The sequence below is a fragment of the Anopheles arabiensis genome, assembly GCF_016920715.1.
Source record: "Anopheles arabiensis isolate DONGOLA chromosome X unlocalized genomic scaffold, AaraD3 X_pericentromeric_contig0030, whole genome shotgun sequence".
Taxonomy (NCBI): domain Eukaryota; kingdom Metazoa; phylum Arthropoda; class Insecta; order Diptera; family Culicidae; genus Anopheles; species Anopheles arabiensis.
Genome location: NW_024412108.1, coordinates 485001 through 495000, shown reverse-complemented (window position 1 = coordinate 495000; position 10000 = coordinate 485001).

Here is a 10000-nt window from a genome sequence, read left to right as displayed (position 1 = left end):
ACGTTTTATGGGGTGAGCTCAAAATCATAGGTTAAAATCATCGGCAGAGCCCACCAGACACCACTTTTGCTTCATTAGTTCGGACTATGGGCATACGACGATTTTTATCGCGGAGGGACGTATGACCCAAACGGGGGCTTAATGACCCTGCCACTGCAAACCATGCTCCTACGACTAAATAGAGGTAAAAACTACGATTTGGTGCAATCTTCATGTTTGACCTCGTAGCAAGGTACCCTCCTATAGTAGGCAATGAGCAAATGATCATAATCCCAGGAGGGCAAAAATGGGAACCCGAAGGAAAGCGCTGTTGGCGCGCCTAGCTTCTGGCCGTAGGTAAATGGTACCCCAACAAAGTTGTCGATTGACATTCTGATTGCACTTTTTATCATCTAGGGTGCGTTCCTTACACGTTTTGAGGGTTTTAGCGAAAAACATGTTTTGAAACCACACGAGCTCTCCGGCCCGCTCGGTGCACATTTTTGAAAAAAGCTAGGGAGCTGCCCCTAGGTTCGGGGTGTCACAAAATATTGAAAAGTGGTCAAAAACCGCTATCAGAATCGGATGTAGAATCATTAGACGAACTTAAAATTGTTCTACGACCAATGTCTGCGACGTTTAGTATTCAAGATATGGCCCGCCCTAGGTCTGACCTGGCATTTTCGTGAAAATTTAAAGCATGGCCATAGGGACGGGTAAAATAGCTATTTTGAGCAAAAACCACCTCACTTTAAATGGCCATAACTTTTGAAAACAAGAGCTAGGGTGCGTTCTCGACACGTTTTGAGGTGTTTTAGCGAAAAACATGTTTTGAAACCACACAGCTCTCCGGCCGTTCGGTGCACATTTTTGAAAAAAGCTAGGGAGCTGCCCTAGGTTCGGGGTGTCACAAAATATTGAAAAGTGGTCAAAAACCGCTATCAGAATCGGATGTAGAATCATTAGACGAACTTAAAATTGTTCTACAACCCCCAGTCCGACGCCTCGTATTCGAGATATAGCACTTTGTAGGTCTGACCGAGCAATTTTGTACTGAAATGTATGGCGGACATGTTATTCATTAAACAACATTAACTTGCATCGTGCCTACTTCATCGGCACAGCTACTATCGACTATCTATTGTTGAAATGGATTGAGTTTGACCATTTAGCTCTTTTCTTATGCCGTGCACCAACGGTGTGTACCGATCGGAAAGTACACTACGTACGCGTTCATGGATGTATATGTTGGTACAAGTTGCCGGTCGGAATAGCAGTGCACCAAAACTGTGTACCGATCAGGAAAGTACAAGACGGAGGCGCAGCCCGAGCGTACGCGTTCATAGATGTCCATGTTGGTACAACCTACATGTACGTACCTTGTTTTGTATCAAAGTTCAATAAAGTGTTTGTATGCTTAAAATGCTTATCTCAACCGGTCACCTTTTGGCCTGCCCTTTTATAGACAGAAACCTAGAACGATACTCGCGATGTTTGTGTTTTCCATTCGCCCGGGACGACGAAATGAGCTCTGTGCACATCGTGCGAAAACTGTCTCCTCCTCGTATGTTTTGTCCTCCACGCATATAATCACCCACATTTGTGTTCAACACGGACGGCGCAGCCCGAGCGAACGCGTTAATGTTTATGTTTGTGCACACTAAAGTTACAATCCTAGGATTTGGTTATTGCGTCGCAGTGCCCGACCGTCGCGGACACCATTCTTGGACAAAAGTCAAGTACGTAGAGTACATTCTAGGTATGTGCCCGTTCGTGACTTTCGTTGCGTGCTTACAGACACGCTTGGGTATGTTACCATACAAGGTTTACTAGGAAAACCTGGGAAGGACGCTTGCCCTCCGTTGCGGACACCATTCTTGGAAGAAGTCCTGCTACGTAGCGTTCTTTAATGTACTTGATCAGTTTGTATTGCATTTGCTTTGTGCAATTGACTTTTGCTAATGCTCACTAAGGGGTGTTCGTTTGCGATGTGTATGATAAGCAACTGTCTATTCTAACCAGCAGTTAAATAACACTTTCACCCAAATCATAGGAACGTAGAGTACTTTCCTGATCGGTACACAATTTTGGTGCACCTCTAACTTCGCCAGCACTTTATCGTTACGTTTGTGCACAACCTTGGGACATGGTGTAAGTTTCATCATTGTTATGTTTGATTCGGTTTATTATGATTGAAAATACGCTACGTCCTGAAATCTGAACTCGAATACTTTTGCCACGTTGCGCAAAAGCTACTGAGCAACTCTAGCCGTTTACCGATTTAAAATTTAATTTTCGTTATTAGTTTTAAAAATACGCTAAGTCCAAAATCGAACTCGAATACTTTTCTATGTGCCGCCAAAAGCTACTGAGCAACGCCTAGGTTGGTACATTTTGGTACATGGGTGTATGCGTGCAGGCGTACTGCCGTGCTGGACCGGAAAATCGCACTTGCTACTAGAACGTAGAGTAATTCCTAGATAGGTGCTTTTGCATGCCTCTGTTCGACGTCCATGCAACTTGGAACGTGCGACACACGTAGCTAGGCTTCTCATACATATTCTAGGGTAGCACCAAATTGCACACTTTCAGGGGTATATTTTGGTACGGTGTACTGTGCATGGTACAAGTATCATTAGCTCGTGCAATTTATTTTGCATCAAGTTGCGATTGCTGGTGCGTCGAGATAGGAGTGTTTCGCGACTTTTGCCAAGCTTTGGTGCCATTTGGTGAATAATTAATGTTCTAGCCACAATAAACGTGCCACATAATGCCAATAACGAAAACGCCATTTTCAAGGGACTTCCAGTCAAAATGTTTGCAATCAGCGCTTTCCTGTCGAGTTCAGGATTTGGGACTGAGCGATTTTTTCACGATCCAATCAAACGACCAGTTCGTGAATAAACAATTCATACAACAGTGCATCCCTTCAAAGTAGAAAAAAGCCGAATGCTAGGGGCTCAGTCAAAAGCTTGTCATTGGCGCTTTCTTCTCGAGTTCAGGATTTGGGACTTAGCGTTTTTCACGATCAGCCAAAGACCAGATCGTGAAATAAACGATTAATACAACTGTACTAGTACATCCCTTCAACTGAAGCAAGCGCACCATACATGACCCGTACGCTAATCATCCAAGCACATGACACGTCAACTAAGTCAACACATAATACAACTTGGAAAACTAACGGGTAAGTAGGTCATCTCGTACACGACGACACACCGACCAAACCAGGTCAACACGTCACATGCACAAGACATCCTACTACCAAGGCCGACCACCTCGACACACGACCTGTTAACCGAACATGGTCAACACCATCATGTGCAAGGCAACCGGGCCAAACGGGTCAACTTATACAACTTGTAACGAGCATGTGTAAGCTTACTGGTGTGGTCGGTCCTCACATCAAGACAATCAAGTCGAGAACGAGGCACGCCGACAAGCTCATTAGTGTTAAGTGTCCTTCTCCATCCTATGTCAAGTCACTCGTCTGACACGGAAGTAGCCAACTCTTGTCCACTAGTATAAAGGAACGGTCTCCAGACCAGGTCAAGTCACTCGTCTGACAAGGAAGGAGCACGCACCAAGCTTCACCAGAGCACGGTACCACGGTCCCCAGACCAAGATGGTTAGTTACGCCAACGAGGAAGGGGCACGCGTTCCTTACTACACTCAACTTAGTACACTCATGCTCTCACAAGAGTATCCCCTGTGTCGACGTGGTCCCCAGACCAAGACGAGCTTGCGCACATCGAGGAAGGCACACGGACAAACCACCAAGCATGGGTCGCCTGAGAGGATCGATGCGAACGCATCTCTACAACTCGCAGCTCCCAGCCTGAAGTCCGTCGTTTGCGGGCGGTTGATAGGTGTCGAAACTAGGTATATCCACGTTGGGCGAGCTCAAGCCAACGGCGTTCAGTTACGGTACTAACACGTGCAGCGAACTCCACTCATTGCGGCCTAGGTATAGCGGGATGAGACGCCGGGCTGCAGACGCAGACTCAACGGATCTCAGAGGGTTGTTAGGCCGCTAGCTTCCGAACACCTAATGGGTTTGAGAAGCGCTATCAGCTCGGATTGGCTACGACCTTAGAGGCGTTCAGGCATAATCCAGCGGACGTAGCGTCATACCAAAGTCCGGTCGGACTAGTATTGAGCCAGTGGTCCGTACCTGTGGTTCCTCTCGTACTGCACAGGAATTCCGTTAAGATAGCGACTATAAGCACACACCAGTAGGGTAAAACTAACCTGTCTCACGACGGTCTAAACCCAGCTCACGTTCCTTGAAGGGTGAACAATCCTACGCTTGGTGAATTTTGCTTCACAATGATAGGAAGAGCCGACATCGAAGGATCAAAAGCCACGTCGCTATGAACGCTTGGCGGCCACAAGCCAGTTATCCCTGTAGTGTTCATCGAGTAGCCGTCGGTACAGACGTATGTAAACACGCTCCGACAAAGTGTGCAAAAAGTGTGTAAAACGGCCTCGGATCGCTCTGAAACCCTCAAAATCGTGTTCAGAGCACCCAATTTACCTATAGATAGTGTTATTTGGTCGAATTTCTGTGATTTTTTGCGCTTTAAAAATTCGTGTTGTTCTGTGTACATTTGCCCCCGGTAGTACCAAATTTCCGGGTGTGGAAAAATGCGCAAAACTGTGTGTTGGCGCCGGAAACACTCGATTCTGGATAGTTGACGCTTCTAAAGCGTTTAAAAGTGTTTTCGAGACGTTTTGAGAAGTTTAAAGTGCATAAAAGTGTGTGTTTACATCCCCATACAATTTGTATGGGGAACTTTGAATATGAATAACTCAGTGAAAACGCACGGATTCGTGCCGGATGTGATTTTAAAGGTGCGCGTAGTGACGCTGAACGTGAATTTAAAAAACAGAACGAAAATCGGTGAAAAACGAGAAAATAAAGTGTCGGGGGTGCTACCGCCGGAGCACGTGCTTTCGAAAAATCGAAATAAATAGCAAATCGCGAATAACTCCGCGAGTTTGCTCGGATTCGTGTGCGGTTTCACCGTTGTGCTTGTTTATGCGTACAATAAGATTGCATCAAAATTTGTGAAAATCGTGAAAAAATTTTGACGTTTCTTGGTGACAGTTCTATAATACCCAAGGGACAAATTTTGTCCGGGAGCAGTTCCCAAGGGGCAAAATTTGAAAAGTCCGTTACTGCTCGAAAAGTGCTCGAGTTTACAAAAGTGCGCAGAAAATTCGAGAAGAAGTGTAGTGCCCGGCAGCTCGAATCTGCTCGATTCGAGTAGTTCGAGCAACTCGAAAACTGCTCGAATTTTCGAAAAATCCCTAAAAGTGCCGGAAAAATTCGGGATTGGTGCGGATCCATTCCCCACGTGAGCGACGCACCCTCTCGTAATTTTCGCCACCCGCCACCTCCCCAGCCCACCAGGGGGTCGCAAGTCGGACCATAGTGGAAAACCAGCGTGGAAGAAGGATTCTACAGCAGCGATTGAGCGGCAGAACACCAGCTAGACGGCGCTGCATACTTGGGGTCATCTCGACCCCCGGGGTCAACCGACCCCGGGTCACATCGACCCCAGGGTTATTTAACCCACCAACCTGAAAGTCGGCAAAGATGATGGCATCATCCAGGATGTCAACGCGCGAGTGCGAGGTCGTCTGTGGACTGCCGTAGCAGCTTGGCATCTGGCTCGAAGCTGTTTGTGACCGAGCCTCAGTGGCGCTGCCTAGGGTCAGTGTCACAGGCAACAACAAGCCGCCGTGGCATCCAAGGCCGCCACGGCCACACCGGAGCTCGAGTTGCTTAAGGCAACAATCCAACGACTAGAGGAGCAGAATGCGAAATGAAGGAGCAAAATGCTCGCCTCTCCGAGCAGATAACTGGCATGTGCCAACTGCTACAAGAGGAAGGAGGAGGCAAAACGACGAGAGGAAGTTGGAGGCACAGATGGAGAAGCTCGCCGCCGCACATCAGCGCGACCGAGACGTGCTCAACTCTCTTCTGGCAGCAAAGGTTGCCGGCGGACAACCGTCAGCTAGTCCGCGCAACCTCCGACTCCGTGCCGCGCCGACCCTCTGCCGCAGCAACAACAACAGCAGCAGCGGAACCAGCACGAGCAGGAGCAGCCCGTCGACGTCGCGCGCAGTCATGCCGCCGCGCAGCGAGGCATCGACAGCCGTCCGCGTAGACGTTGTGCCGGAACTCACCTTTAGTGAGGTCGTGCGGCGTAGATATCGCGGAAAAGCTACGGGTAAGCCACGTTCCCAGCAGCAGCAGCAGCAACAGCAGCAGCAGCAGCAGCAGCAGCAACAGGTGGTCGCTGGCTCACAGCAGCAACAGCAGCAGCAGCACCAGCGTAGACAGCAGCAGCGTCAGCAGCAGCAACAGCAGCAGCAGCGTCAGCAGCAACATCAGGGTGAGCGGTATGTTCCGCCGCAACTCCGGCAGCAGGCGCATCAACAGCAGCAGCGGCAGCAGCAAAAGGTCTGGCCAAGGCCGGACAAGATAGAGTGGTCCCGAGTGCCGGACACTCCTGGTACACGTTGTACCGGAAAGTTCGGGATGCGGTTAAACAAAGACCCGCACAAGGGCCTTGCAGACCACCTTAAAATGGGCAAGCGCAGCCACGCCGCAAACCTCCGAATGGAGTTAAGCAATTCGGCCAACGCCAGCCTGGTCCGTGCAGAAGTTCAGGAGATTGTTGGTGACGCCGGACTAGCCGGGTGATCACCGACATGGCCGATGTCCTGATAACGAACATCGATCCTCTGGCAACAGTAGAGGACATCAAAAGGCCATTGAGGGAGAGTTCCAGGAGCCGATTGAAATCGCCCGAGTGAGCGCGTGGGAGCTGCAAGATGGCACCCAGCGAGCTCGAGTCCGCCTGCCCGCTAAGGCTGCCGCTGCCCTCGAGGGTTCGAAGCTCCGACTGTGTGGCTGCATCAGCAAAGTCAGAGGCGTCGAAAAGGCAGCACCTGAGCGCCAACGCTGCTATCGATGCCTGGAGCGCGGCCACCTTGCTCACGCATGCCGTTCCCCGACAGACCGTCAGCAACTCTGCATCCGGTGTGGCAGTGAAGGTCACAAAGCCAGGACTGCTCCAGCGACGTCAAGTGCGCGGCCTGCGGTGGACCTCATCGCATTGGGCACATGAGCTGCGAACATCCGGCTTCGCCTTCAATCTGAAAGTTGCGCAAATCAATGTGGATCACTGTCAGGCAGGGCAGGACTTGGCGCTCCAAGCAGCGCGTGAACACCGTGCTGACGTCCTGCTCCTGTCGGACATCTACCGACCACCGGCGAACAACGGGCGTTGGGCGTACGATGCCGCCAAATCGGTAGCAGTTGTGGCTACAAGCTCTTACCCAATCCAGCGGGTGTGGCGCAGTCCTGTGCCTGGAGTTGTAGCTGCACAGATTGGTGGCATCGTCTTCATTAGCTGCTACGCTCGACCCAGACGCCCAGAGGAGGACTATGAAGGCTTTCTGGCTGCTGTTCAGCTGGAGGCATCATCCCTCCACGTCGTCATCGCCGGCGATTTTAACGCCTGGCACACGGAGTGGGGTAGTGCCAGGAACAGCCAGAGAGGTGAAGATCTGCTGCAGCTAGTGCAGAGTGTCCAGCTACAAGTGGTCAACTCCGGGAATCAACCCACGTTCATTGGCAGAGGAGCGGCCACCAGCAGCGTCATTGACGTCTGCTTCGCCACTCAGTCCATCGCTCGGCCAGAAACGTGGGAGGTGCACAGTTGCCCGATCCGATCACCAACTGGTGACATACACCGTTGGGGAAGCAGAACAACAGTCCGCGGGTCGTCGAATGGTGGTCCGTCAGCCGGCCGGCAACGCGTTATCTGCGCTGGTAGGCGATGGATTACCACGCAGTTCCATGAAGAGTTCCGTTCTGCTCTCGAGCACGTGAACTTTGTGGAACAGGCGACGACCCATGCTGGCTTAGTCGACGCAATGGTCGACGCGTGCGACATTGCCATGCAGCGGGCCCCAACGTGTTGCAGCATCAACATCGCGACGTCTTTTGGTGGTCACCGGTAATTGAAGAGCTGCGGAATGAGTGCATTGCGGCCCGTGAACGGATGCGCCTAACCGCCGATCTGCAGGAGAGGAGTCTCGCCGCAGCTGAGCACCGGACTGCGAAGACCAGATTGGAGAAAGCCATTAAAGCTAGCAAACGCGCAGAGTTTGCTAAGCTTATCGACATCGCCGAGGAGAACGAGTTTGGGTGGGGTATCAGGTTGTTCTGTCTCATCTGCGCGGCAGTCGTGTACCGCCTGAGACAGACCCGGTCGAGCTGGGACGGATCGTTTCCGATCTGTTCCCCACCCACCCACCGGTCTCTTGGCCGGAAACCGGCGATGTCGATTCGGGAGCGTCCAATTTAGAACGTGTGACCCCGAAGAGCTGCAGGAGATCGCGGCTCATATGGCTTTAAGGAAGGCGCCAGGACTGGATGGGATCCCCAATGCTGCGGTGAAGGTCGCGATTGAGAAGTACCCGGGGTTCTCTGCCGTGTGTACCAGGACTGCCTCAACACTGGTACGTTTCCGCAACAGTGGAAACGGCAGCGCTTAGTACTGCTGCCCAAGCCAGGTAAAGCCCCGGAGAAAGCAGCTCCTACAGGCCACTGTGCATGCTGGACGCACTAGGCAAAGTGCTGGAGCGGCTTATCCTCAATCGCCTGAACAGACACCTCGAGGACCCGGATTCACCGCAGCTTTCGGACGCGCAGTACGGCTTTCGTCGTGGACGATCCACCATCAGTGCCATCCAAAGCTTGGTGGACGCAGGCAAGACGGCCAGCGCGTTTGGTCGCACCAACAGCCGCGACAAACGTTGCCTGATGGTGGTTGCGCTGGATGTCCGCAACGCATTTAATACTGCAAGTTGGCAGTCAATCGCCAACGCGTTGCGGGAAAAGGGGTCCCCTCAGCTCTGCTGAAAATCCTGCAGTCTTATTTCTCGGATCGGGAGCTGATCTACACTACCAGCGAGGGACCCGTCGTACGTTGCGTCAGCGCGGGAGTTCCACAAGGGTCCATCTTGGGCCCAACATTGTGGAACGTAATGTACGACGGGGTGCTGCGGATTCCCCCTACCGACGGGCCAAAGTCATTGGCTACGCCGATGATCTGGTCGTCCTGGCCCGGGTAGGACGCCGGAGGAGTCTGCAGCAGTGGCGGAAGCAGCGGTGTCAGCAGTCGACCAGTGGATGCAGCAGCACCACTTGGAGCTGGCACCGGCTAAGACGGAGATGACCATAATCTCTAGCCTGAAGCAGCCTCCAAGCCACATAACCATCAACGTGGGAGGAGTAGCAGTACCTTTTTCGCGTTACATCAAACACTTGGGCGTGTTGGTCCACGACCATTTATCTTGGTTGCCGCATGTGACTGCAGTGACGCAGCGGGCGGAGCAGACCGCGCAGGCGGTCAGTCGGTTGATGCCGAACCACCGGGGGCCGAAGATGTCGAAGTCCCGTCTTCTGGCAGCGGTGGCTGATTCGGTTATGCGCTACGCTGCACCTGTATGGCACGAGGCGCTGAACACTCGCGAGTGCCGCAGGTTGCTGGAGCGAGTCCAGCGCAAGTCAGCCATCGCCGTGGCCCGGACGTTCCGGACGGTTCGGTACGAGACCGCAGTGCTGCTGGCGGGTCTACTGCCGATCTGCAGAGCCATCCGCGAGGACACCAGGGTGCACAGCCGCCGTGGGACTGGAAGCAGCGCGCAGCTAAGGAAGGAGGAACGAGATAGGACCATCGCCGAGTGGCAGGCCACCTGGGACAGCGACGCGGCTAGTCATCAAGCTAGCAGTTACGTCCGGTGGGCACACCGCCTCATTCCGGACATCGGTGCATGGCAGTCGCGGAAGCATGGAGAGGTGAATTTTCATCTGTCGCAGATAATCTCCGGTCACGGATTTTTCCGTGAGTATCTCGCTGACATGAAATTCACCTCGTCCCAGACTACACGCATTGCCCCGGCGTACGTGGGAGCGCCGAACACGCGATGTTCTTGT